Source organism: Erpetoichthys calabaricus, chromosome 9 (assembly GCF_900747795.2).
Source record: "Erpetoichthys calabaricus chromosome 9, fErpCal1.3, whole genome shotgun sequence".
Lineage (NCBI taxonomy): Eukaryota > Metazoa > Chordata > Cladistia > Polypteriformes > Polypteridae > Erpetoichthys > Erpetoichthys calabaricus.
This window is the reverse complement of record NC_041402.2, coordinates 174,393,047-174,420,351: the sequence shown is the minus strand read 5'-3', so window position 1 is coordinate 174,420,351 and position 27,305 is coordinate 174,393,047. Positions and strand designations below refer to the sequence as shown.

Here is a 27,305-nt window from a genome sequence, read left to right as displayed (position 1 = left end):
ATTCATGCATTAGTTACATTCCTTTCTGTGTCTTTTTCCCTGTTCCCATCCCAAAGACCGTAACAGGATTCTAAATTGGCATTGTGTGTGAGTGTGCACTAGTGAGCCCTGGCATCACGTTCCAACCGGGTACCTGCCACATGTTCAAAGCTGCTGGCACAGGCTCCGCCACGGCTCTGGATTGTAACAAGGGACAAATGAGGTGCTCTTCATCCTGTCAAGCCCCGCCTCTTGTAAAAGTACTTTGGGATTCTTTCATGGACATTAAAGTGTGGTGTCAAAGCTCCATCATCATCACAGGCAGGTGGTGGCGTAGCGGTTAAGGCTTTGGACCTCAGACCCTGAAGTCCCACTACTGACACTATGCGACCATCAGCAAGTCCCTTCACCTGCCTGTGCTCCATGCGGAAAAATTAAAGAGAAACGTAACAAACTGTAGCTCAGATGTTGTAAGTCACCTTGGACGAAGGCATCATCGGTCTAAACAAGTAAACGTAGCTGTGGGCACCATGAAGCTGAACGAGCACTAGACCAGGGGAGCTGGACTACACATCACATCCGTTTGCAGTCAGTCAGCTTTCCATTTCCCTAATTTCTCATTTATTTCAGCAGTGCCCTCAGGCCGTGCAGTAATACAGTCAAGTTCATGACAGGGGGAGCCACTAAGATGAAGATGAAGGGCCGTCATAAGGTGGCATAAGCTTTCTCTAGTAACTCTCTGGAGAGCCGTGGCAAGAATCTCGGTCACTCAAGGTGTCCTTGAGCCCGGGCTGCCGTTCAAGTGCCTAATTGCATTAGGAGTCTCATGTGAGGCCGTGAAGCGAGTCTTTCTCCTAGAGATTACAAGCCCAGAGTAGGGCATCTTTTTTTTGTTTTTGTTTTTGGAGTCCTGCCTGTCACCAATGGTGAAAAGATTACTGTGACCAGGGCCTTTATAACAACAAAAAAAAAAAAAAATAGTTATGAAAGTGGGCAGAACTTAATGGTCTAGGAGTTTTGTATTTGGATTGTGTGGCACAGTGGTCAGGCTGCTGCTTCAAGTCCCAGCCTCACAGTGTGAGGTTTGCCTGTTCTCTCCATGTCCTCGTAGGGTTTTCTCCAGAAACTCCAGATTCCTTCCAGCATCCAATAAACACATAAACACAACTGGTGGCTGTGTGAGAGAGACTGTGCCCTGTGATGGGGCAGCAGTGATTCAATTTTCACACTCTCTTACATGTTTTACAAAACTAACACAAGGAGAAACACCACATAATGACAGTTAGAAAGTAAAATCAATCATACCGTTTAATCTCTTCTATATAGTGCCTTTCAGCAACCTTCAAAACTTTCTCACTAAAATCAGCACCACAAGACCAAACGGTTCGGCCATAAGTTATCAGATGTACAGTGGTGTGAAAAACTATTTGCCCCCTTCCTGATTTCTTATTCTTTTGCATGTTTGTCACACAAAATGTTTCTGATCATCAAACACATTTAACCATTAGTCAAATATAACACAAGTAAACACAAAATGCAGTTTTTAAATGATGGTGTTTATTATTTAGGGAGAAAAAAAATCCAAACCTACATGGCCCTGTGTGAAAAAGTAATTGCCCCCTTGTTAAAAAATAACCTAACTGTGGTGTATCACACCTGAGTTCAATTTCCGTAGCCACCCCCAGGCCTGATTACTGCCACACCTGTTTCAATCAAGAAATCACTTAAATAGGAGCTGCCTGACACAGAGAAGTAGACCAAAAGCACCTCAAAAGCTAGACATCATGCCAAGATCCAAAGAAATTCAGGAACAAATGAGAACAGAAGTAACTGAGATCTATCAGTCTGGTAAAGGTTATAAAGCCATTTCTAAAGTTTTCGGACTCCAGCGAACCACAGTGAGAGCCATTATCCACAAATGGCAAAAACATGGAACAGTGGTGAACCTTCCCAGGAGTGGCCGGCCGACCAAAATTACCCCAAGAGCGCAGAGACGACTCATCCGAGAGGTCACAAAAGACCCCAGGACAACGTCTAAAGAACTGCAGGCCTCACTTGCCTCAATTAAGGTCAGTGTTCACGACTCCACCATAAGAAAGAGACTGGGCAAAAACGGCCTGCATGGCAGATTTCCAAGACGCAAACCACTGTTAAGCAAAAAGAACATTAGGGCTCGTCTCAATTTTGCTAAGAAACATCTCAATGATTGCCAAGACTTTTGGGAAAATACCTTGTGGACTGATGAGTCAACAGTTGAACTTTTTGGAAGGCAAATGTCCCGTTACATCTGGCGTAAAAGGAACACAGCATTTCAGAAAAAGAACATCATACCAACAGTAAAATATGGTGGTGGTAGTGTGATGGTCTGGGGTTGTTTTGCTGCTTCAGGACCTGGAAGGCTTGCTGTGATAGATGGAACCATGAATTCTACTGTCTACCAAAAAATCCTGAAGGAGAATGTCCGGCCATCTGTTCGTCAACTCAAGCTGAAGCGATCTTGGGTGCAGCAACAGGACAATAACCCAAAACACACCAGCAAATCCACCTCTGAATGGCTGAAGAAAAACAAAATGAAGACTTTGGAGTGGCCTAGTCAAAGTCCTGACCTGAATCCAATTGAGATGCTATGGCATGACCTTAAAAAGGCGGTTCATGCTAGAAAACCCTCAAATAAAGATGAATTACAACAATTTTGCAGAGATGAGTGGGCCAAAATTCCTCCAGAGCGCTGTAACAGACTCATTGCAAGTTATCGCAAACGCTTGATTGCAGTTATTGCTGCTAAGGGTGGCCCAACCAGTTATTAGGTACAGGGGGCAATTACTTTTTCACACAGGGCCATGTAGGTTTGGATTTTTTTTTCTCCCTAAATAATAAAAACCACCATTTACAAACTGCATTTTGTGTTTACTTGTGTTATATTTGACTAATGGTTAAATGTGTTTGATGATCAGAAACATTTTGTGTGACAAACATGCAAAAGAATAAGAAATCAGGAAGGGGGCAAATAGTTTTTCACACCACTGTAGACCTGATAATTAATGAATCATTCATAACGTAACTTTATATAGCACCTTTCATGGTGTGACTTTCAAGATACTGTACCCCTTTTAGAAAAAAAAATAATAATAATAGCGCTGCATAACTTGTTCCTGCCTTTTGTCCAGTGCTACCGGGGCTGAGTCCATGCAGCTACAAAAAACCCAAACTAGCTTAAGACATTTGATAATGAATGGAAGAATGAATTGATTTGAATCGGGGGGCGCAGTGGTCAGCGCGGTTGCATCACAGCTGCACATGGGTTCCAATTTCCAGGGCTCGACATTAACACTTGCCAGGTTGACACTGGCCACCATTCTGGGGCAACAGGCAACCCCTTTTCAGGCCCTGGTTGCCAATAATGATTGATGCTGTCAATCATCAGCTTCTGCGGCATTGTGTGACATCAGGCACCGTCTTAAAATGGCTCGCCTCGCATCTGTCAAATCGACGTCAGCATATCACTGCACATAATTTGAAATCTGCAACTGCTCCTGTCTGCTTTGGTGTACCTTAAGGCTCAATATTTTCTTATTTATTGTATACACCCTTTCTTGGGGAATTCCAAACGTAATACCGGTTCATAATTTTATATTAACATTCAGCTTTATATGGCGATGGCCAGAGTCGCTCAATCCATCAGGCCAGCGTTTCTCAACCTTTAAGTATTTGCGACCCGAGTTTTCGTAACAGTTTTAATCGCGCCCCCCTAACGTTTTTTTGAAACCCTACTAAAATGTATTCCTATATTTTTTGCTGCCGATACACCGCTACAAATTTAAAATTTCCCAACGAATAGCGACATTACGCCACATATGGCAACATTCGGGGGGCGCGCCCCACAGTTTGAGAACCGCTGCATTAGCCGACATAGGTGGCCGCCTTTTGCGCTGTCACCCAAGGGTCGAAGTTTATAGGAGTTAAGGACACCGATCGGGTGTCGTTTATGTAACTCAAGCGGAATCCGCCAATCTATCGCCGCGCTCCCCCTGCCCTGGCACGATATGAACTCCGTGGATCGCAGTTTTCGTGACTGAAGGGGGACACCAAAGGGGATTCAACAAAATGTCCTCTTCATTTAGCCTGTAGGACAAGATAAATGTGTAGGACCAAGTAAAAATGTCAAAACCCTATCATTCAATTATTTAATTTTAAGTAATAGTAAACTAAGACCATCCGTGCGTGCGCACTGTGGGCGTGGCATTTGCTTCTGAACTTTGTTTTATGCACCAATAACACCCAGTTGTAAATCTGAATATTTCCAATGAAAAATCACCGCACGAATTCTTCCTTATCTTAGTTTCACTACTGCAATATACTAATTAATGTCCTTATTCTTTATATAAACCATTGCAATAATGTTAATAAGAGTGTCTGCCGAAATGATCTATAAATCTGTAAATGGAACAAAAATCAGCTCTGAGTCTTTTGTCCAGCATAACTCCGGTTTTATGCCGTTTGCATTGGCTCCCAACCGATGAACGTATCGATTTAAAAAATTGCTTTAAACCCTCAAGGCACTAAAAGATGAATCTCCCTCCTTATTTACACACTTTTAATAACAGTTACGTGACAAACAGAGCTCATCGCTCCACTGACGGTCATCTTCATGATGTTCCAGAAGACCTCCGGGGCTCCAGACTTCAGCCGTCATGTTCGGAGCCGGTCAATACATTAGGCGACATGCACTCTTAAAAATTCCGGCTCTTTAATGGTTTCTCGTAACTATTGCTTGACAAAGCATCATGGCAGTCTGGGCAGGGAAGCTTGCACATTAAGCCGTTTTTTTTTTTTTGCTTTGAAACACTTCCTAACATGTAGAATAATAAAAAAGAAACCTGTAGGCATTCTAGAAGGACACAAACAGATTAAGATAACGTGAATTTAGCTTGCATGATTGTATGCTACAAGAGTCCTTTAAAGTCATTAGCCATTGGTATTAAACACATCTGTTACCATCTATTCACGGTTATTTACTGTATGGAGCCTGTTACAGATCTATATAAATAAATGGTCTTCCTGACACCTTCATGTGGATGGATCTTTTGGGAAACAAAGATTGTTCTCGTCCTGAAGAGCCGCTCGGGCACCTTTATTTTTAAGTGTATATACAGACGCCGTGTAACTGAAGCGCTGAGCGATCCGGAGTATCACCACCACCACATAACGCTATGCGTTCACCGAGGGGGGCCGTTTTGGTTACACAAGGGCCACTCCGAAGGTGACAGACTAGTAACATTAAATGCGCGCTGTGGACACGGAGGGGTGCCGTTCTTATAACTCAAGGGGCGCCGAGGTGGGAGTAAACGAACTACTTAACACTAAATGAGCGAGCTCGACAGCGAGGAGAGCCATTTACTTAACTCGCGCGCTCCGGGTCTTTCCACCCCAAAGTCGGCGCTGTGATCATCGAGGGGCACCGTTTCAAGGGGTGCACGCTCTAGATACCAAGTGAGATCGTCTACCTCTTGTTCCATTTTATTTTGCTGACTTTGTTCTTTCACTATGTTCGTATTGTATGCGCTTTTACGATGTGAAGTGCCATAGACACCGTCTGTGTAAACAGGCACTGACATAAAATCCTTGAACTCCCCCGAAGAATGTCGGCCACTTTAATGAAGCGCTGGCCTTTTAATGTCAAAAGCAGAAAAGCCTCACCATGTAATTGGGTTCGGGATGGCTTATCGATGCCAACTCTGAGAGTTTAGGCTTGTATAAGCACTTTTCATTTTCATTTGCTAGTGCAGAGTATTGCAAAAAAGACGATCTTATAAAAGAGACTGCAGGATGGAATCAAATTCAGTGTACTTTAAATAATAATAATAATAATAATAATCATAATAATTAGGGGGCTCCGGGCAGTGGCGTAGCGTAGTGGGGGCGGCAGGGTCGGCCCGCCCCGGGCAGCACTTTTAGGGGGCGGCAAAATTTCACAATAAATAATAACAATATCTTGCAAAAATTTGAACCATACCTAAACAAGGGGGCGGTGGAATTTTCCTCCGCCCCGGGCGGCTCACACCCACGCTACGCTACTGGCTCCGTTCCCTACTTGCTTTGTTTTCCAACTCCCGGGGGCGGGCGCTAGATGTCCGCTATCTCTTTGGCTGAAGCCGCTCGAAGGGCGTCGGGGCGCTCCTCCATTAGAGAAAGCGATTGTCTTTAAGGTGGTGGTATATAGAAGAGTATGCAGGGCTTGGGAGGTAAACGGTGTGGTTCTTAATTATTATAGAAGCAAAATCAATTACTTGAGTATTTCATTATAACTGTCTATTTTAAATACTAATGAATAATAAAACGCAGTAAAAAGTTAAAAATAAATAGTAAAAAAGTAAAACGTAATTAAAAGTATATAAAAAAAATCAATTACATTAATGCCTCTTCAAAAACAATATTATGAATGACTTTTTCCTTTAATTTACATTCTATAAAAGTTGTTTTTTTACATTTCTGTTTCGTATATTGTTTGGAATATTTTTCTCCTTTTCGTTTATTGGAAGATTCCCTTTACTCTTGATTTTCATTATCTGCAGGTCTTTTTTGTTCATTTTCTTTTTTTCGACGTTCGTTATCAGCTCTTGAGCTGTTTTTCTATCACGATCTAAAATTCGACGCTCTCTCACTGCGTTGAAGGGCGGGTTAGCTGCACTGAGAGTGTGACGTGCTGCTAAAGGAGCGCAGATGTGCGCAAGAAGAGTAACGATTGGGCGAGCGGTGTGGAGGGGCGTGGTCAAGGTTGAATATCGCGGACACAAACGGAAAACTTAAACATATTATTATTATTGCTATTATTAATATTAATAATAATAATAATACATTATTCATTAGCATCTTGCCGTAAGTCATTTGAAAATAACCATCTTGCGCTTTAATAATTATGAAGTGTTTTAGATGCAGTAAACACGTTTTGGACAATTGCTCAATATACTGCATAATCCACCCCAATCCCCATAGGCGAGGTTTGCACAAGCCAATTAACAGTAGGAATGTGCGCGCAGAAGGATGGAATTGTGACATTTTTAAGCGGTGCCACTTTAGAATGAATGTGAGCTCGAACATAAAATCACATAACATCTGAATTATTCCACATAAAGGCTGCTAAAAACGGCAACAATGTTTTCAGTTTTGGCCACCAAATGTGGATTCCAACCACTCTGAAAAGTTTATTTTGAGCCCTGATGTCTGCCTGGAGTTGGCATGTTCTCCCTGTTTCTGTAGATGTTACCATGAACTGTCTCCACATGTGTCATTGACAGTGCAGACTGTCACTCCCTGAGAAGGTTCTAAAAATAATTTGAACTGACGAGGACGGAGATGAAACATGTATTGACCTCACAGTAAGGACATCACAGGTTCGCATCCCGGGTTGCACCTCCTGAACAGACTGCGTTTCATCAGCGGCTGCACCTTCTCATTACGTTTCCTTTATATTACAAAATTAGCCATTTATTAAAAACCTTGCATGGTGGAAAAATTTTAAAGTTAGTTCTGTGAACAGCATCACAAAATCTATCTGGCACGCAAATAATTATGAAAGAAACATAAACCTCGTAAAGCAGTAATAATAATTAATATTATTCATCCATCCATCCATCCATTTTCCAACCCGCTGAATCCGAACACAGGGTCACGGGGGTCTGCTGGAGCTAATCCCAGCCAACACAGGGCACAAGGCAGGAACCAATCCTGGGCAGGGTGCCAACCCACCGCAGGACACACACAAACACACCAAGCACACACTAGGGCCAATTTAGAATCGCCAATCCACCTAACCAGCATGTCTTTGGACTGTGGGAGGAAACCGGAGCACCCGGAGGAAACCCACGCAGACACGGGGAGAACATGCAAACTCCACACAGGGAGGACCTGGGAAGCGAACCCGGGTCTCCTAACTGCGAGGTAGCAACGCTACCACTGCGCCACCGTGCCGCCCAATAATTAATATTAGATTCCCACTTTTTTTTTTTTTTTACTTTCTAGTCACTGGGCTCGGGCTGGGCAGGATGATTCCTCCACTTGGATCGTTTCATAGTGAGGATGTGCCAGTTGGCTCTTGAGCACTTAGTGCCCCCGAGTGCACACCACAGGGCTGTACCCACTTGACGGACTGCAATGTAATTTGAGTGGGGCACCTGCCGAGTTCTGCTCTGCCTCCATGTCATCGTCACTGGGAACAGAATTAACGGAATAAGAAATAAAGGGAGAACCCGGCATCCCCAGCTCTTCCAGGCATTTTAAAACGAAATTAATGAGCTGCAGGACTGCAGGGTTGCAGGCAGCTTCTTCCGCTAAGTTTGCTGAGTGCCTAAGTAAACAGGGTGACATGTTTGCCAGCAGAGTGGCTCAGCAGAGGGAGAGTAGCCCCCAAGGTCACAGCACGGCAGCTGGCTAATCTCTAGGAAAACCTCGAGGGTCCCGAGGCATTCGTGTGTGTCGCCTGCTGCGTTCTTAAGGACACGCGCGTCATTTGTGCCAGCTGAGAAAAAAATACTTTGACACCAGCAGCTGTGGGACTTGATATCAGCGGGATCATCACCTCGGCACACACACGTATCCTGCCATCAAACAGAATAACAATAAGAATATATGAGCAGGGGGCTGTGGGGGGAGACCTGCAGAGATTCCAGCTCTGCTTAGCAAGGGAGGAAGTGGCGATCCACGTGACGAGGGCTTTCATATGTGCGACTGCGCTGCCCTCGGCCCGCATGGGCGCGGAAAAACGGTGACAAAGATCATCTACTGTCACGCTTTGTGCTCCATTGAGGACTCCAAACACTCCCCCATTTATGGGGTCTTCATTGTCACATGTCCATGCCATGACTGGTGATTGATATGAAAAGCACTCTATTATAGGTTTACAGGGTCCCTATTGTCACATGTACAAGTCGAATTCTTACACGTGATAATCAAAATGCAACAAATCAACGCTCTCCAACAATATAAGAAGATGTCCACATGGTGTGTTCAAACACTTGCTTAGCTGTTTTGAATGTTGGAAAACATCAAAACCAGTTCCCAGAAAGAGAAAGGTAGTGATAGTTGGGGACTCAGTCATTAGGGGGATTGAAGCGCAGATTTGCTCCCGAGACAGAGAGTCTCGCACGGTGTGTTGCCTTCTGGATGCACAGGTGGGGGACCTCCCTGGAAGGGTGGATACGCTCTTGTCCAGAGCAGGGGTGTGATCCAGTTGTCATTGTCTATGTTGGAGCAAATGACATACATAAGGGTATTCTGTCAGTTCCTGCGATCCAAATTCAAAGAGTTAGGTGCCAGGCTGAGGAGCAGAACTGACGAAAGTTGTCTTCTCTGAAGTTCTGCCTGTGCCACGACCCAGTCCAGATAAGATGAAGGAGATTAGAAGGCTTAACACATGGCTCAAATCTTGGTGCAGGGTAGAAGGGTATAGGTTTAGGGGGCATTGGCACTCCTTTTGGAAGAGATTGGACCTGGTTACATCTGAACTGGAGGGGCACCAATATATTGGGGAGGCGTATGAGTAGGCTAGTCGAGGATTATTTAAACTAGGGAAATGGTGTTGCAGGGAGTGTAGGACAGGCCAGGTTTAGATCTGTGCATGGAGGTACAAACAACAAGTGTAAAATAAAAATGCATAGTAATATAAATTCTAACCCAACATTTAAATGTAAAGGTAAAAGGAGTAACAGATTAAAAATAGCTTGCCTTAATGCTAGAAATATTAAAAATAAGGTAAGAGAGTTGGAGCTGTATGTAGCAGAGCATAATTATGATATTATAGCAATAACGGAAACCTGGTTGTATAACGAAGATGGTAATGAGTGTAACATAGAGGGATACACATTGTTTAGGAAGGATTGACAGAACAGAAAAGGAGGTGGGGTTGCTGTTTATGTCAAACAGAATTTAAAAGTAAGTCATCTTCAGTTGGATGATGTGCTCCATCTTAGTGAGGACATGTGGCTTCGCCTGGAAAGCATTAGGGAAAGAGGCCTTATGTTAGGAGTGTGTTATCAACCACCCAATTCAGACAGTAATTTCAACACACATCTTTTTAGTAATATTAAAAAGGCAAGTTTATAGGGAGATATTATAGTCATGGGGGACTTTGATTATCCAAATTTTAACTGGGATAATCTTGCAGATGGAGGAGGAGTTTTTAGAAGCAATCAGTGAATGTTTTTTATCATAGTATGGTAAAGCACCAACACAGGGTGAAGCCTGTCTGGATTTAGTATTTTGTACATCAGGGATCGGCTCTGAGCACTTTCTTATTTGCAATGGTGATGGACAGGTTGACAGATGAGATTAGACAGGAGTCCCCGTGGACTATGATGTTTGCTGATGACATTGTGATCTGTAGTGAGAGTAGGGAGCAGGTTGTGGAGACCCTGGAGAGGTGGAGATATGCTCTAGAGAGGAGAGGAATGAAGGTCAGTAGGAACAAGACAGAATACATGTGTGTGAATGAGAGGGAGGTCAGTGGAAAGGTGAGGACACAGGGAGTACAGTTGGCAAAGGTGGATGAGTTTAAATACTTGGGATCAACAGTACAGAGTAACAGGGAGTGTGGAAGAGAGGTGAAAAAGAGCGTGCAGGCAGGGTGGAATGGGTGGAGAAGAGTGTCAGGAGTGATTTGTGTCAGACGGGTATCAGCAAGAGTGAAAGGGAAGGTCTACAGGACGGCAGTGAGACCAGCTATGTTATATGGGTTGGAGACGGTGGCACTGAACAGAAAGTAGGAGACAGAGCTGGAGGTGGCAGAGTTAAAGATGCTAAGATTTGCATCGGGTGTGACGAGGATGGACAGGATTAGAAATGAGGACATTAGAGGGTCAGCTGAAGTTGGACGGTTGGGAGACAAAGTCAGAGAGGCGAGATTACGTTGGTTTGGACATGTGCAGAGGAGAGATGCTGAGTACATTGGGAGAAGGATGATGAGGATAGAGCTGCTAGGGAAGAGGAAAAGAGGAAGGCCTAAGCAAAGGTTTATGGGTGTGGTGAGAGAGGACATGAAGGTGATGGGTGTAACAGAACAAGATGGAGAGGACAGAAAGATATGGAAGAAGATGATCTACTGTGGCGACCCCTAACGGGAGCAGCCGAAAGAAGAAGACTGAATTTATTAAAAGTAAATAACATTCCACACAAGCAAGTTCAATTTTACAAAACAAAGTTCAAATCAAATCAACCCCCACCCATGAGAAAGAGAGCTAGGCCAACAGAGTAAAACTTTAATAATATGAAAGATACATACATACATACATACATACATACATACATACATACATACATACATACATACATAAAAATAATCACAATAAATAAGAAAAGAGAATCCACTTCCTCAGTTTTAATGCTTATTTTAAAATGATATTGATTAGATCTTGCCAGGTTTTAAAAAAAGTTTTGCTTAGATCCTCTAAGTGAGAATTTGATTTTTTCTAATTTCAAATAGCTGTAGCAGTCCCCCGCGGCTGTGCCCGTGTAGTAGTGAAACAGGACAAACTTTAAAAATCAATCAACAAACAGGTATCGCTAGCTAAGTGGAGGCAAAGTACACTCCAAAACGCAGAGGTAGAGCGACTTGAATGCAGGCTGGTGTGTGAGTGTGGAGGGTCCCACCCGGCTCCCCACTCGTGATGTCACGCTTCCCTCTCCACTCGGCCCTCAGCCTCTGTCTCAGATTAGTGTGAATATTTCATTCCTGCAAGTGAACTACAATCCTTAGTGTGATGAGAGAAGTCGCAAAATCAACCGGAATGTTCAAGCAAATTCTAGAAAAAAACCCGATCTAAATCCATTAAGTAGTTCTCTCAGACATACAGACATTGGATTTTATACGAGGGGTGTTCAAATAAAAACAGGAATTTATGAGCTACACTTTATTTATTGAATACAATGAAACGACTTACACACTGTTTTTCCATGTAGTCTCCTGCCACTGCAATCCACTTGTTCCAGTGCTCAGGTAGCTTCTTAATCCCAGAAGAGTTGAAGTCTTTTGACAGCATGTTTACCCATTCTTGTGCAGCATCAAAAACCTCCTCATTTCTTCCCTTTTAAAAATTCCTTAAGTGGGCCGAAGAGATGATAGTCCCTCTCTGAGTGACTTGCACCAATCATACACTCTTGACCGAGAGACAGAGACACTCATCCCCAAACAAATCTGAGATGGAATGACTCCCTCATTTGTCAAAAAACGGAATAATAATGAGCTACGCAACACTACTGTGTACCTCCTGCTCCGACATGTTGATTACAACTGACTGGAAGGGGGAAAGAGCAGCTAGCATTAGTAACGGCAACTTCAAATATGGGTGTGTTTGTCCAATGAGTCAGGTTTACCTTGCACTCTTTATAAGAACAGAGCATTAAAATTCCTGTTTATAATTGAACACCAATCATATACAGTTAGGTTCATAAATATTTGAACAGAGATAACTTTTTTCTAATTTTGGTTCTGTACATTACCACAATGAATTTTAAATGAAACAACTCAGATGCTGTTGAAGTGCAGACTTTCAGCTTTAATTCAGTGGGGTGAACAAAACGATTGCATAAAAATGTGAGGCAACTAAAGCATTTTTTTAACACAATCCCTTCATTTCAGGGGCTCAAAAGTAATTGGACAAATGAAATAACTGGAAATAAAATGTTAATTTCTAATACTTGGTTGAAAACCCTTTGCTGGCAATGACAGCCTGAAGTCTTGAACTCCTGGACATCACCAGATGCTGGGTTTCCTCCTTTTTAATGCTCTGCCAGGCCTTTACTGCAGCGGCTTTCAGTTGCTGTTTGTTTGTGGGCCTTTCTGTCTGAAGTTTAGTCTTCAACAAGTGAAATGCCTGCTCAATTGGGTTAAGATCAGGGGCCTCATGTATAAACAGTGCGTACGCACAGAAATGTTGCGTACGAACGTTTCCACGCTCAAATCGCGATGTATAAAACCTAAACTTGGCGTAAAGCCACGCACATTTCCACGGTAACTCATACCTTGGTGTACGCAATTTCTCCGCTCGGTTTTGCAGACTGGCGGCACCCAGCGTCAAAGCAGTGCTACTGTTCCTGTGTGCTCATCCTTTCTTTCTTAGCTCCACATTCCTGACGCGGCTTTATAAATACATTGAAATTAACTGCATATTGTTTATTAGTGTAATGCATCTGATTGTAATTAACCTGTAGCAATATAATGGTCCAGGGAAGAGCCACAGTATTCTAAATACCATAACTGCTTTAGCGTTGTTACGCTCACTGCATCTTGTTCTTCTTTTTGCTGCTCCCCTTCAGGGTTGCCACAGCAGATCATCTTGTTCTATATTACTCTCACTGCAGCACTCGGAGTATTTATATCACTGTATCTGAGTGTGAATCACAGCAGCAGCTGATCGGAAATAGAATTATCGGTATACAGTTTCAAGTACACACTACCTCAACCACTCCAAAAAGCGTCAAAGCCTTTCCTGTACGGACCTTGCGTTTCAGAAACAGTTTTATCCCAAGAACTATAAACGCACCCAATCAGTCCATCAAGTGCTCCTTGTAGAACTGTTTGTACTTATAAGTACAATCACCTCACTGTAAACTTGCACTACAGTTATAATATTGCACAACCTGCGCTACTTTATAAAGCACGTATGATGACAATATCATTTTTAAGATGAAAGGCAGCAAAATATGTTGCTTATAGTATACAGATAAAACTTAAACTTCATTTAAATAATCTGTACTGTTAATAATGAAACATGTGAGGACACGGTGCCGCAGCGCTAGCTAGTTCACGGATAGCTCCTGCCTTGCGCTGTATTATTGCTGGTGCTGACGCGACACTGGAAGTATAGACAGATAGAATAATTAAACATGTACTACGAAGATATTTCAATGTTCCTTAAATGTTTTGAAGAATCGGCGTTCTAAGCTAACAGATGCCTTAACGTCTATTACAGAGCTGATTGTGTGGCAATTGGGTTTTTGGAGAAAGAAAAGTAAGGACAGGAATTGGAGGTTAGTACGTTTGAAAGAGACAGTACTTCTGTAATAAATGATTTCATCGAAGGTCGCACATTGTGCAGCAAGCCTCTTGCGTGAGATATGAACAATCACTGCGCCACCGTGTTCCCATGTTTAATGACATGCTTTCAGTCCTATCATCATGAAAATGATATCACGTATACATCTCAGTATTTTAATTATTCAGAGAGCTGTAATATCTCGAATGTAATGGATTCTGTGTCCTGTCGGAGAAAGAGAAAGAACGGAAGCACGTAGTGATTCACACACATAGAGCACATAGAAGATCAAATACAGAACAAAGCATTTAACGTGCTACTTAAGAAACTAGTAAAATAAACGATTTTAAGATGAAGTTTATTTTATTAAGCCTTTTTTTTTGTCTGTACCCTAATAAGCTTTCATATAACACTCAGAAGGTGGGCTACGACTTGCCTTTTCACGGCGACTTTGATATGTGATTTCTTTTTTATTTCAGGCACTGAGCAACTTTGTGAACTCGATCTTTCGAGTTTCTCCGACACTCTGTCACTCGATCAACTTTCTTTTGTTGATTATTCCACTGTTTAAACCAACAAATAGTACGTTTTTCCTTTGCCTCCACTTGGTATTCGCTGAAATTCTTATATTTTCCCCTGTGCTTTTCCCATTGTCTTTTCACAGAAGGCTATTTATATTGATTTGCATATTCAAAGAGGCGTAATTCTGGGAGGAGTTGGGGCGGGACAGAAGGCACGTGCACATGCGTTACTTTTCACGCTGATCAGGATTTACGTAGTGGAAGAACATGAAAGTTTGCGTGCGCACAGATTCCTGCATCTGGATTTTTCTGTGCGTACGCACAATCCTGCTTTTGTGCTTACGCCATGTTATAGTGTGAGTTCGACGCACAGCGTTATACATGAGGCCCCAGGTGACTGACTTGGCCATTCAAGAATTTTCCACTTCTTTGCTTTAATAAACTCCTGGGTTGCTTTGGCTGTATGTTTTGGGTCATTGTCCATCTGTATAATGAAACGCCGCCCAATCAATTTGACTGCATTTAGCTGGATTTGAGCAGACAGTATGTCTCTGAACACCTCAGAATTCATTCGGCTGCTTCTGTCCTGTGTCACATCATCAATAAACACTAGTGTCCCAGTGCCACCGGCAGCCATGCACGCCCAAGCCATCACACTGCCTCCACCGTGTTTTACAGTTGATGTGGTATGCTTTGGATAATGAGCTATTCCACACTTTCTCCATACTTTTTTCTTGCCATCATTCTGGTAGAGGTTGATCTTACTTTAATCTGTCCAAAGAATGTTTTTCCAGAACTGTGCTGGCTTTTTTAGATGTTCTTTAGCAAACAATCTAGCCTTTCTATTCTTGAGGCTTATGAGTGGCTTGCACCTTGCAGTGCACCCTCTGTATTTACCTTCATGCAATCTTCTCTTTATAGTAGACTTGGATATCGATATGCCTACCCCCTGGAGAGTGTTGTTCACTTGGTTGGCTGTTGTGAAGGGGTTTCTCTTCACCATGGAAATGATTCTGTGATCATCCACCACCGTTGTCTTTCGTGGACGTCCAGGTCTTTTTGCGTTGCTGAGTTCGCCAGTGCTTGCTTTCTTTCTTAGGATGTACCAAACTGTAGATTTTGCCACTCGTAATATTGTAGCAATTTCTCGGATGGGTATTTTCTGCTTTCGCTTCTTTCACCTGCATGGAGAGCTCCTTTGACCGCATGTTGTCTGTTCACAGCAAAATCTTCCACATGCAAGCACCACACCTCAAATCAACTCCAGGCCTTTTATCTGCTTAATTGATAATGACATAATGATGGACTTGCCCTAACCTGCCCATGAAATAGCCTTTGAGTCAATTGTCCAATTACTTTTGAGCCCCTGAAATGAAGGGATTGTGTTAAAAAAATGCTTTAGTTGCCTCATATTTTAATGCAATTGTTTTGTTCACCCCACTGAATTAAAGCTGAACGTCTGCACTTCAACTGCATCCGAGTTGCTTCATTTAAAATTAATTGTGGTAATGTACAGAACCAAAATTAGAAAAAAGTTGTCTCTGTCCAAATATTTATGGACGTAACTGTATATATAGAGATTTAACATTAGTTACCCTGTGACTTCAAAGAGGTGGGGTAGCCTTCTTCTAGTTATCATCTGTATATAGTGATATAGTGATATTTTCTGTTCAAGTCCTTCTCTGATGATCCCCTCTATCTCAGATGCATTTCAGAAGTGAACAGCCAGTGGTTCAATGGCAATTGCAAAAAGCAGTGGTGACAGGGGTCATCTTTGTCTAGTACCAAATTCTAGTTTGAAGTAGTCTGCAGTAATGTTGTTAATACAAACTGAAGCTTCTGGACTGCTATACAGTAGTTTGATCCATGCACAAAAGTTTCACACCAATCCCAAATTTCTCCAATGTCACTCCTTAGCCTTATAGCGCCTTTCCTTCCCCCACCATTAATCTTGTCCCTTAATGCTATCCCTAATCTTAAATTTACCCCTAATTTTAGTCCTAATCTTAAAATAATAACAGCCCTAATCTTCAAATTTTCGTTTTAAGCCCTAAGGTTAAATTTACTCCTCGGGGTCAGATCGTCTGTCACACCCCTAATTTTAGTCTTAATCTTAAAATAATAACAGCCCTAAAAATTCAAATTTTCATTTTTGGCCCTAAGGTTAAATTTACTCCTCGGGGTCACACTAACATCCCTTAATTTATTCCCTGAAAAAAAAGTTGCCCGATCTACAGTAGTTTTTAGTTATTTTGGAGGCTCCTTTACATAGTTTTATAATACTCCTGAATGTTAACCCTTTATTTAACTTATAATTTTAAAGTAGTTTGATCTGTCTTTGTAGTTGACATTTTAACAATATATTTGATCAAATTTATAAGCAGATCTTTGAAATGCTTACTGAAGGGGTGTAAATAAAGCTTTTTGCGGTTTTATAAAATTAATATTATTGTTAGTTCAATGTAAATTGGGGTTGAACGTCCTAAATGTAAATAGATGCACAGAATGAGTGTACCAGAGCGTTTGTCCCCTTGGGTACTTTCATCCTCCAATAACCCCAACCCACCTTTACGAAGCACCCAGACTTGAGAAACAGGGGAACAGCACTGCTATGAGCTCAGCAGATGAGCCCGGTGGTCTGAATGGTCTCCCCTCACTTGCCACATTTTGGATCTTCTTGCAGCTCTAACTATGGGGGTTCAGATCTCTGTCTGTGTGGCACCTGTATGTTCTTTCGATGTCCATTTCCTCTCATCAGTAAAAAAGACAAGCAGTTAACTGGCACTTCAAGATTGGCTCCATATGTGTGTGCCTATGAGATGGACTGGCACCTCAAACATGACTGGCCCCATCTTTAATCTCAGGCCGCCATTTAACCCTTAAAGTTTCATAATGTGGGTTTACGAAAATGTGTGGGCATAGCAGTTGGCATCGCTGCTTCACACTTCTTGGGCTCAAGGTTCCAATCTCACTCTCTTTCACTCATCCCAGAGCCGTGAAGCTTGGGTTTTAACTGGGGATTCTGCATTGCCCCCATGTGATTGAGTGAGTGTGGCTATGTATGAAAGTAGGCACCGGGAAGGATTGGCACCTCAACCACAGAGAGTGCCACACAACGAAATTTCAAATGTATGCTGACTGATTAGGTGGTGCAGTTTTCTCCAGGGGGTCCAGCTGATTGGTCATTCTAGTTTTGTCCAGCATGAGGGTGATGCCGGTGGATGCTGTGATGGAGTGGCATCCTATCCAGGGTTGGGTCCTGTCTTGTGCCCAGTGCTGACCCACCAGTGTAAACAGGCTTGAGTATGTCATGTATGAGATTGATCCTGCCTTGCGGCCGATGCTTGCTGGATAGGCTCCATCACTCACTGCGACTCTGTGGATTAGGACGGTGGATGGAAGCTGTGCTGTGTTACTTCCCGAGATCGTAAACTATAAAGGCCCCTTTGCCTTCCACTTCCTCCCAAAGTGAAAGGGCACTTGAGGGCAGGAGGCCCCTTTACCACACAGCCGATCATCTGAAATGAGGCAAGTCAGCACGTTAGAAATGTGGCGTGGGATTAGGCCACCGCATGCATGATTAAGAAATAAACGTACTGAGCACATTGCGTTTCGGAAGTGTCTTTAATGGCCGAGGGTCACCAGATCTATAAATATCCGCCTCTATAAGATCAAAGCGCATTATCTGCATGAAAGACAGCAGTCACGCCATGGCGTCTCGCAACGCCCACTGAACAAAAGAGATGAAAGAAGCCGCCAGCCCCTTCATGTTTTTCATGCATGGTGCACAACTGGAACTGGGACTGGAGATACAAATCAGAACCAGAGGGCACGGCCCATGTGCATATGGGGTGGCTGGGCAGTGTGGTGGAGCGAGGCCTGTTAGACTGTGGACGCCATCCCAAGGCGATTTCAAAATACTCTACAGTAGAGGCCGCCAACCAGGACTGAGCGGGTCTCAAAACATTGTGGTATGTTGAAATAAGGCTGAAAACGAGGCAAATACCCAACATGTATATAGCGCCTTTCACCGCATGCATTTGGGGAGAGATGGCGCACTTGTGCCCACAGAATGAGCCAGCTGTGTGAGCTGATACTTCATTTTACCTCCTTAGCATGGTACCATCCGACTTGGTTAAATGTGTGCCTCCTACACCCAGAGGCGATATTAGACAGACTTTAGTGTTATATAGCGCCTTACAACGTAAGCGTTATCCTATAGTAACATACAGCATAAAGATGGCTAGTCAGGTGAAGGGTCGACTTAACTGTGGGAGGGGATAGCTCAGTTTGACTCCTTAGCTCGGTGCCATTGTACCTGGTTAAACGTGTGCCCCCTACACCCAGAGGTGATATTAGACAGACTTTAGTGTTATATAGTGCCTTACACTGTAAGCTCAATCGTAGATTAACATACGGCATAAAGACAGCCAGCCAGGTGAAGGGTCTCACTTAACTGTAGGAGGGGATAATTCAGTTTGACTCCTTTTTATGGTGCCATCCTACCTGGTTAAACATGTGCCCCCTACTGTCCAAGGTGATATCAGACAGACTTCATGTTATATAGTGCCTTACACTATAAGCGCCATCCTATAATAAATTATACATACAGCATAAAGGCGGCCAGCCAGGTGAAGGGTCTCACTTAACTGTGGGAGGGGATAATTCAGTTTGACTCCTTAGCATGGTGCCATCCTACCTTTGTTCTTGAATTAGGGGGAATTTATGTTGTGTACTGCCTTCCATCATCAACTCCATTCCAAAGTGATTTCCATATACAGTGCAAAGAAAGGACCCTGAATCGAAATGAGCAGATTTGAAAAGGTGATGTTAAAATAAGGCAGGAAATGAAGAAAAATTAAGCTAACACTTGAGAAGTGCCTCTGCTGTTGCGCCAGCTGGGCGAGGGAGCTCACTTGTGCCAACTGTTGGAGGTGATACTTTAATTTAAATCTTTAGAACTGTGCCATGAAACCTGGTGAAACATCTGCCCGTACCCTCCATTATGGTACTCTGCTCTTGACTTTGATAGGCTTTATATTATATAGTGCCTTGTGCAGTGGGCTCCATCCTGTAGCAATTCACACATACAGCACAAAAGAAGCTAAGCAGCTGAAAGGGGCTCACTACATTGTGGGAGATGGCACTTCACTATACCTCATAATTCTAAGCGATACCCTAAATGGTGAAATGTGCACCCCGACTGGCCCAGGTGACACTTTGTCCTTGTTTTGGACAGACTGTATATTATATAGCGCCTTACACTGTGAGCATTTTACACATACAGCACATAGATCAGCAGGCAGGTGAAGGGGCTCCCTGAATTGTGGAAGCTCCTTAACTCTGTGCCATGCTATCTGGATCAACGTGGGCCCCCTACTCCCCCAAGTGACACTTTGTACTTGACTTGGGTGGGCTTTATGCTGTATATGGTGCCTTACACTGTTGACAGTTTCCAGAGGGGTGAAGGGGGCTCACTTAACTGGGGGAGAAAACACTTTGGTTCATCTCTTCAGCTCGGTGCCATCCTACCTGGTTAAACGTGTGTCCCCTACTCCCCCAGGTGATACTTTGTTTTTGAATTAGACAGGCTTTGTGTCTTATAGTGCCTTACACAGTCTGCTCCATCTCAAAGTGACTTGCACGTATGGCGCAGCAAAGGTCAAGCAGGTGAAGGGGCTCATGCAACTATGGATGGTGATACAGTACATCAGCTCAGCTCCTGAGCTCAGTGCCATTCCACCTGGTTAAATGTGTGCCCCAACTAGCCCAGGTGACACTCTGTCCTTGACCTGGGCAGGCTGTATGTTGTATAGCGCCTTGCACTGTGAGCAGTTTACACATATACAGTAGTGCCATTCTATTTGGTTAAACGTGTGCCCCCCCTCACTCTGGTAAGTGACACTTAGTCCTTGAATTAGACAGGCTTCATGTTGTATAGCTCCTTACACTATCAGTTCCTTCCCCTAGTAATGTATACCAGGTGAAGGGGCTCACTAATCTGTGGGGTGTGTGGGTTGGGGGGGGTGATTCTTCACTTCATTTCCTTATCTATATGCTATGCTACCTGGGTAAATGTGTACCCCCTACTCCCCCAGGTGACACGTTGTCCTTGACTTGTATGGGCTGCATGTTGTATAGTGCCTTACATGTACCGTGTACAGGCAATGAGGGGGCTCCCTTAATTCTGGGAGCAATTTATCTCAGTGCCATGCTATATGGTTAAATGTGTAGCCCCCCCCCCCCACTCCACTAAGTGACACTTAGTCCTTGAATTAGACAGGCTTCATATTGTATAGCGCCTTACACTATCAGCTCCTTTCCCTAGTAATGTATAGCAGGTGAAGGGGCTCACTAATGAATGGGTTGGGGAAGGGAATGCTTCACTTCATTTCCTTAACTCTGTGCCATGCTATTTGGTTAAACATGTGCCCCCCCCCCCCCCACTTGACTTATACAGTCTTAATTTTGTATAGCGCCTTGCACTGTGACTAGTCTACATGTCCAATACATGCAATTCCAGGCTAGGTGTTAAGGACTGGACCCTACAGCTGACCACCCTGCCTCCCCAAGTAGCCGTCATGTCTCTTTGACCTGCCTTTGTCATTTAAGCGACACAGATAAGGTCACTTTAAGCAGCCGTCAGAGGACAAGCGGAGGAGAGGTGCATGCGGCAGTAACAAGACTCCTCATTGGCTGGACTCAGTAATGGGCTGGGGAGGAAAAAAAAAAAAATAAAAATCAGAGCCTCGTAATGAAAGCCCGGCACAGAACAATCTGTTTAATGCAGGCAACCTTGAGGCCGCCTTGGAAATCAATCTCTGGTAATAAATTCTCGTTCCTCTAGAGCCGTCGACCATCCCAAATTACACTCCTCATTGAAGGAGCCCTGCAAGGGAAACCACAAGGCGCGCTGATGGCGATGGAGGCAGAGAACACAGAGGAGCACTACAGCAAGGATGGCTGGCGTCTGGTCTGCGGGTCCCTGCCTTGAACCGATGCTATAGAGGTGGGTCCGGCCCACTGCCACCCTGAAATGGAAGAATGTTATGTTATTTTAAAATAAAGCTAGAAATGTAGAAAACAGCCAACGCTTATATAGCGCCTTTTGTGTTATGATAAGCAACATGAATCATTTGTGCCATGCATTTCTCATATTACAAAAACTGAATTTATATATAGTGCCTTGAAGCCTGGCAGCTCACGGATGTTATTGGTCTATCTGGGACAGTGCCCTGCTGCCAGGGTGACTTTGGTTCCCTGGATAAGTGGGCAGAAGCACCAGTATGATTGGCACCTGTTCTAAAAGTGTGCCATCACACCACCCTGTCTGGCCTGAGAGAAGACGGGCAAGCGCATGGCACCACTCCACCGCAGCACTCCGCTGATTGCACCCTAATGATGGCTCAGTCAATATGGGTCTGGGGTCAGCTGGGTGCCCCCTGCAGTATACGGCTTTCTCCTCAGGCCGGTGCCCACCACATGCCGCAGAAAGACTCTGTAAGCCGGTAAGCTGCCTGCTCCAGTAACCTGAACCTCCCAGAGCATAATAGCTGGCCTACGCTGCATCTGCAGTGAGGTGGGGGGGGCGAATCGGCTGCCTGGCAGCTTAATTGGAGGTCATCTTGTTACCGGGCTCGTTTCAAAATGACCGATTGGATTTCCCAGAAACTTCATTCACGTGTATTCCATTTATTTTTAGTATAGCACCCTTCACGCCACTCTCCCCAAACAATGTCACTGGCACAGCCCGCCTGCCACACTTCTCACAGCAAAACTCTCTGTTGAAAATGGACTCCCAGTGGAGATGTGTGAAGAAGACAGCCAACACATATATAGTGCCTTACCTGGTGTGCCCTGTGAGTGAGATGGCTCACTTAGCCAACTAAGCGGGTGAGACTTCAGTTCCAGTCTTTAGCACTGTGCCATCCAACCTGATTAAACATGTGTCCCATCTCCATCAGGTGTCACTGTTTTTGAATTAGACAGGCTTTATGTTATATAGTGCCTTACACAGTGAGCTGCATCTTAAAAGTGATTCACACCTACACTGAGCAGGTTTGAAAATCCAATGATAAAATAAGGCTGGAAATGACAAAAACAACACTTCAACACTTACATGGCGCCTTTACTGGTGTGCCATGTGGGTGAAATAGCTCACTTGAGCCAGTTCTGGGAGGTGACATTCCAGTTCAAAGCCTTACAACTGTGCCATGCCCTGATGGGTCCCATGCTGTGACTTCAGGACACACAGCCATTGATGAGCCTGATGTGGGCACTCTGAGCAAACTGGGAACAATGGGCACATAGCCGGGCACTAAATGAGCTCAGGTGCTAAGGGATTTAGAACCTAACCAGATAGCATCAGGTGTAAGACAGAAGCAAACCCTGGCAGGTTGTGCCAGTCCAATGCAGGGCTCCAGTTTAGAAACAAAAGTTAAGGTAACCCTTATGTCGTCAGAGTGCACACAAGGAACACGGGGAGAACATGCAAACTGCACACAGGCAATGGCCAGGTGAATTCATGGCACTAGATCCATAAGGCATCAACACTGCCCACTGTGCTACCCCTACATCATATAAATTCATCCATCCAGCTGAACCCGCTTTGACTTTAACCTACCCCTAAGTTGTGGCTTTGCCACATAATGTACCACTTTCAGCCATACCCTGGCATCTCAGTCTTCTCTGCCCACTTTGAGACAATCACATTACACACACAGAATGAAAGCCAAGGACAGAGTCAGGTGGGCACCACTGTGCCACACTGCTTGTTAAATGTTATGTAAAGTGTAACAGAAGGGGGCACTATTGTGACAACACCCACCTACTACAATGACACCAAACTTGGCCAAATGTCTGTGCTTGTCAAATAAAGAAACAAGGGATGAACAAAGGGAGAGCGAGAAGCAGAAAACTAAGCAGCACCCATAAGACCCTGCTGAGCCGTCCTGTGCCAGTCAAGTAGGTGGATGGCTTGCCTGCTTCCCTTGTCTCTTTCTTACCCTTGCCACCCCCATGATATTATTCAGTGTCCCCCCCCCCACATATAAGCACTCACTATACTCACTTCCCAGATTAATAATAATAATAATTATTATTAATAATAAATATTTTTTAGACTGTCACCTTTATCCAAGGTAACTTACACCATCTGAGGTACAACTTGTTGCTGGTTTTGTTCTTCCAATTTTGGAGCCCAGGCAGGTGAAGTGACCTGCTCGTGGTCACACAGGTGTCAGAAGTGGGATTTGAACGCACAACCTCAGGGTCTGAGGCTCAAAGCCTTACCCTCTATGCCCCCTGCCTCAAAGCCCAAATGGTCCACTGTGGGTCACTGTTGTTTTGCTTCAGAGCATCAAAAATAACCTGAAAAATGCCCACCGTGGGGGGTTTGGAACCGCCAGGAGCTAAAGCCGACGTCACCTTAAGTGACTTGTTATCGTGGCGTGTGTCACAGCTGTCACCGATCTCGACGTTACACCATGTTGAATTCCACGACTGAAAATCAAAGCCCATGTCACGTTTACCAACTGAGCGCCCGCCAGTCTGATAACGCAGAGGTGCCCGCCCCCCCCCCCCCCTTTTCTCTCAGCCAATGGCCTCACAAAGCTGGCCCAGTATGAAAGGTTCAGCAGCAATGTCTGCCCTTTAATTCTTTTTTTCCATTCTATTAGGGCAACTAAAATACGCGACATCAGACAGACGAGCTTCTTTCTGGAGACTTGTCAGGTCCAAATCCTCTGCAAGTGGCATGGTGAGTCCTGCTCTATGCTCCCTTTTCCAGATTTGGGAGCCCTTGAAGCCAACACCGTCGGTAATGTAACTGGATGAACTGACAGATGGGGGCAGATCACAGGAGATGGTGTAAAACTGTGCAAGTGCTTTCATTAAAAACAAATCCAAAGCAGTGTCCAAATAAACAGCGCAACACTCAAAGTTAATAAATAAAAAATACATAAAAAACGGGTGCCATAAGTGGAGGTTAAACTGCAAAAACACAAAGCTGTTAAAAAACTGCGGTTAAAGCCATGGCAGGAAGTCATCCTTTTAAAAACCCGGTGGCTTCGTCATTCTAACGGGCGGCTCTCCTGCTTCTCCCAGGAAACAATGGATAGGGGAGTCGCACCTTTCAGCAGGTGCAGCAGCCTTCCAAACTGGTCCTGCTGCCTTCTGGTCCCCTGGGTACGTGCAGCTGCCGCCGGACCGAGACTCGGCTTCCCCAGCAGCCAGGACGCTCACTCTGGGGCTCACTCTCCCAAACCTTCGTGACTCCCGCTGCCTTATGTGGTGAGCCAATCACCTTCTGTGACACTCCAGCTCACTTGCTCACTCCCACACCGGCTTTTTATGTTTCTCTTTCCATCTTCCTCTTCTCTCCACTAACCTCCTCCATTCTTCAATCTTTTTTTTCTTTTTCTTCCCCTCCGAACTCGCACTTCTCCTATTTATGACGAGGACAGGTGTGTCGATCAGCAGCTCCCGGAATCAAATACGGACACGGGCGATCCATACTTGTGCACTTACAATACAATACAATTTATTTTTGTATAGCCCAAAATCATACAAGAAGTGTCGCAATGGGCTTCAACAGGCCCTTTCCAGGTAGGTTGGGCATGCAGTGAGTGTCAAAAAGAAGGGAGTCAATGCAACACAATACACAGAAGAGGACACAAGTAATCCTCAATATGATACAGTCATATGAAAAAGTCTGGGACTCCCTCTCAGCCTGCATAATAATTGACTCTCCTTTCAACAAAAAAGATAACAGTGGAACAGTATGTCTTTCATTTCCTAGGAACATCTGAGTACTGCGGTGTTTTCCGAACAAAGATTTTTAGTGACGCAGTATTTAGTTGTATGAAATTAATTCAAATGTGAAAAACTGGCTGTGCACAAATGTAGGTGCCCTTGTCATTGTGCTGATTTGAATGCCTGTCACTGCTCAATGCTGATTACTTGCAACACCAAATTGGTTGGATGAGCTCGTTAAGCCTTGAACTTCATAGACAGGTGTATCCAGTCATGAGATATAAAGGTATTTAAGGTGGTCAATTACAAGTTGTGCTTCCCTTTGACTCTCCTCTGAAGAGTGACAGCATGGGATCCTCAAAGCAACTCTCAAAAGATCTGAAAACAAAGATTGTTGAGTCTCATGGTTTAGGGGAAGGCTACAAAAAGCCACCTCAGAGGTTTAAACTGTCAGTTTCAACTGTAAGGAATGTAATCAGGAAATGGAAGGCCACAGGCACAGTTGCTATTAAACCCAGCAGGTCTGGCAGGCCAAGAAAAATACAGGAGCGGCATATGCACAGGATTGTGAGAATGGTTACAGACAACCCACAGATCACCTCCAAAGACCTGCAAGAACATCTTGCTGCAGATGGTGTATCTGTACATCGTTCTACAATTCAGCACAATTTGCAGAAAGAACATCTGCATGGTAGGGTGATGAGAAAGAAGCCCTTTCTGCACTCAAACCAGTCGCTTGTTGTATGGAAATGCTCATTTAGACAAGCCAGATTCATTTTGGAGCAAAGTGCTTTGAACTGATGAGACAGAAATTGAGTTATTTGGTCAGAACAAAAAGCGCTTTGCATGGCGGAAGAAGAACACTGCATTTCAAGAAAAACACCAGCTACCTACTGTGAAATTTGGTGGAGGTTCCATCATGCTGTGGGGCTGTGTGGCTAGTTCAGGGACTGGGGCCTTTGTTAAAGTCGAGGGTCGGATGAATTCAACCCAATATCAACAAATTCTTCAGGATAATGTTCAAGCATCAGTCACAAAGTTGAAGTTACGCAGGGGTTGGATATTCCAACAAGACAATGACCCAAAACACAGTTTGAAATCTACAAAAGCATTCATGCAGAGGGAGAAGTACAACGTTCTGGAATGGCCATCACAGTCCCCTGACTTGAATATCACCAAAATCTATGGGATGATTTGAAGCAGGCTGTCCATCAAATTTAACTGAACTGGAGAGATTTTGTATGAAGAATGGTCAAAAATACCTCCATCCAGAATCCAGACACTCATCAAAGGCTATAGGAGGCGTCTAGAGGCTGTTAGATTTGTAAAGGAGGCTCAGCTAAGTATTGATGTAATATCTCTGTTGGATGCCCAAATGTATGCACCTGTTTAATTTTGTTATGATGCATATTACATATTTTCTGTTAATCCAATAAACTTAATGTCACTGCTGAAATACTACTGTTCCCATAAGGCATATCTTATATTAAAAGGAAGTTGCTACTTTGAAAGCTCAGCCAATGATAAACAAAAATCCAAAGAATTAAGAGGGGTTCCCAAACTTTTTCATATGACTGTATAATAGTGCAATAGAAATATTACAAGTACAGAGCAGAATTCAACAGTAGATGATATTACATAATATGATTTGGATTTGTTCAGAGAGTCCTGGAGACCTCAGCCTTCAAGCTGCCTCCCCCTATTTGGCTATTCCACAGCTGAGTCTGTGCTGGGCCAGCCAATCCGAAGAAAGGACCCCTATACCCCACGATTCCTGCGATCCTCCATTAGGGATGACTTTACCTCAGACAGGCAAAACAACTTGGCAGATGGGCAGTGGCACCAAGTGCCACATGTAAGTACCAAGAAGAGAAACAGAATAGGTGAAGGTTACTAACAAATAACAATCATATTACTTATGTTTTAGTGCTAATGACTAACAACAGGGATACAGTCTGTACAGTTAATCCGCAGCTCTAGTCAGGGTGTGCTAAACTGAAGTAGTGAGTCTTCAGCCGAGATTTGAAAG

General features: G+C 43.9%; 1 protein-coding gene across 1 annotated transcript in view; it reads right to left on the bottom strand.

The window, feature by feature from the left end:
* gramd1ba (GRAM domain containing 1Ba) overlaps positions 1 to 27,305 on the bottom strand; it is a 369,918-nt gene that overhangs the window by 314,957 nt on the left and 27,656 nt on the right. The window lies entirely within an intron of this gene.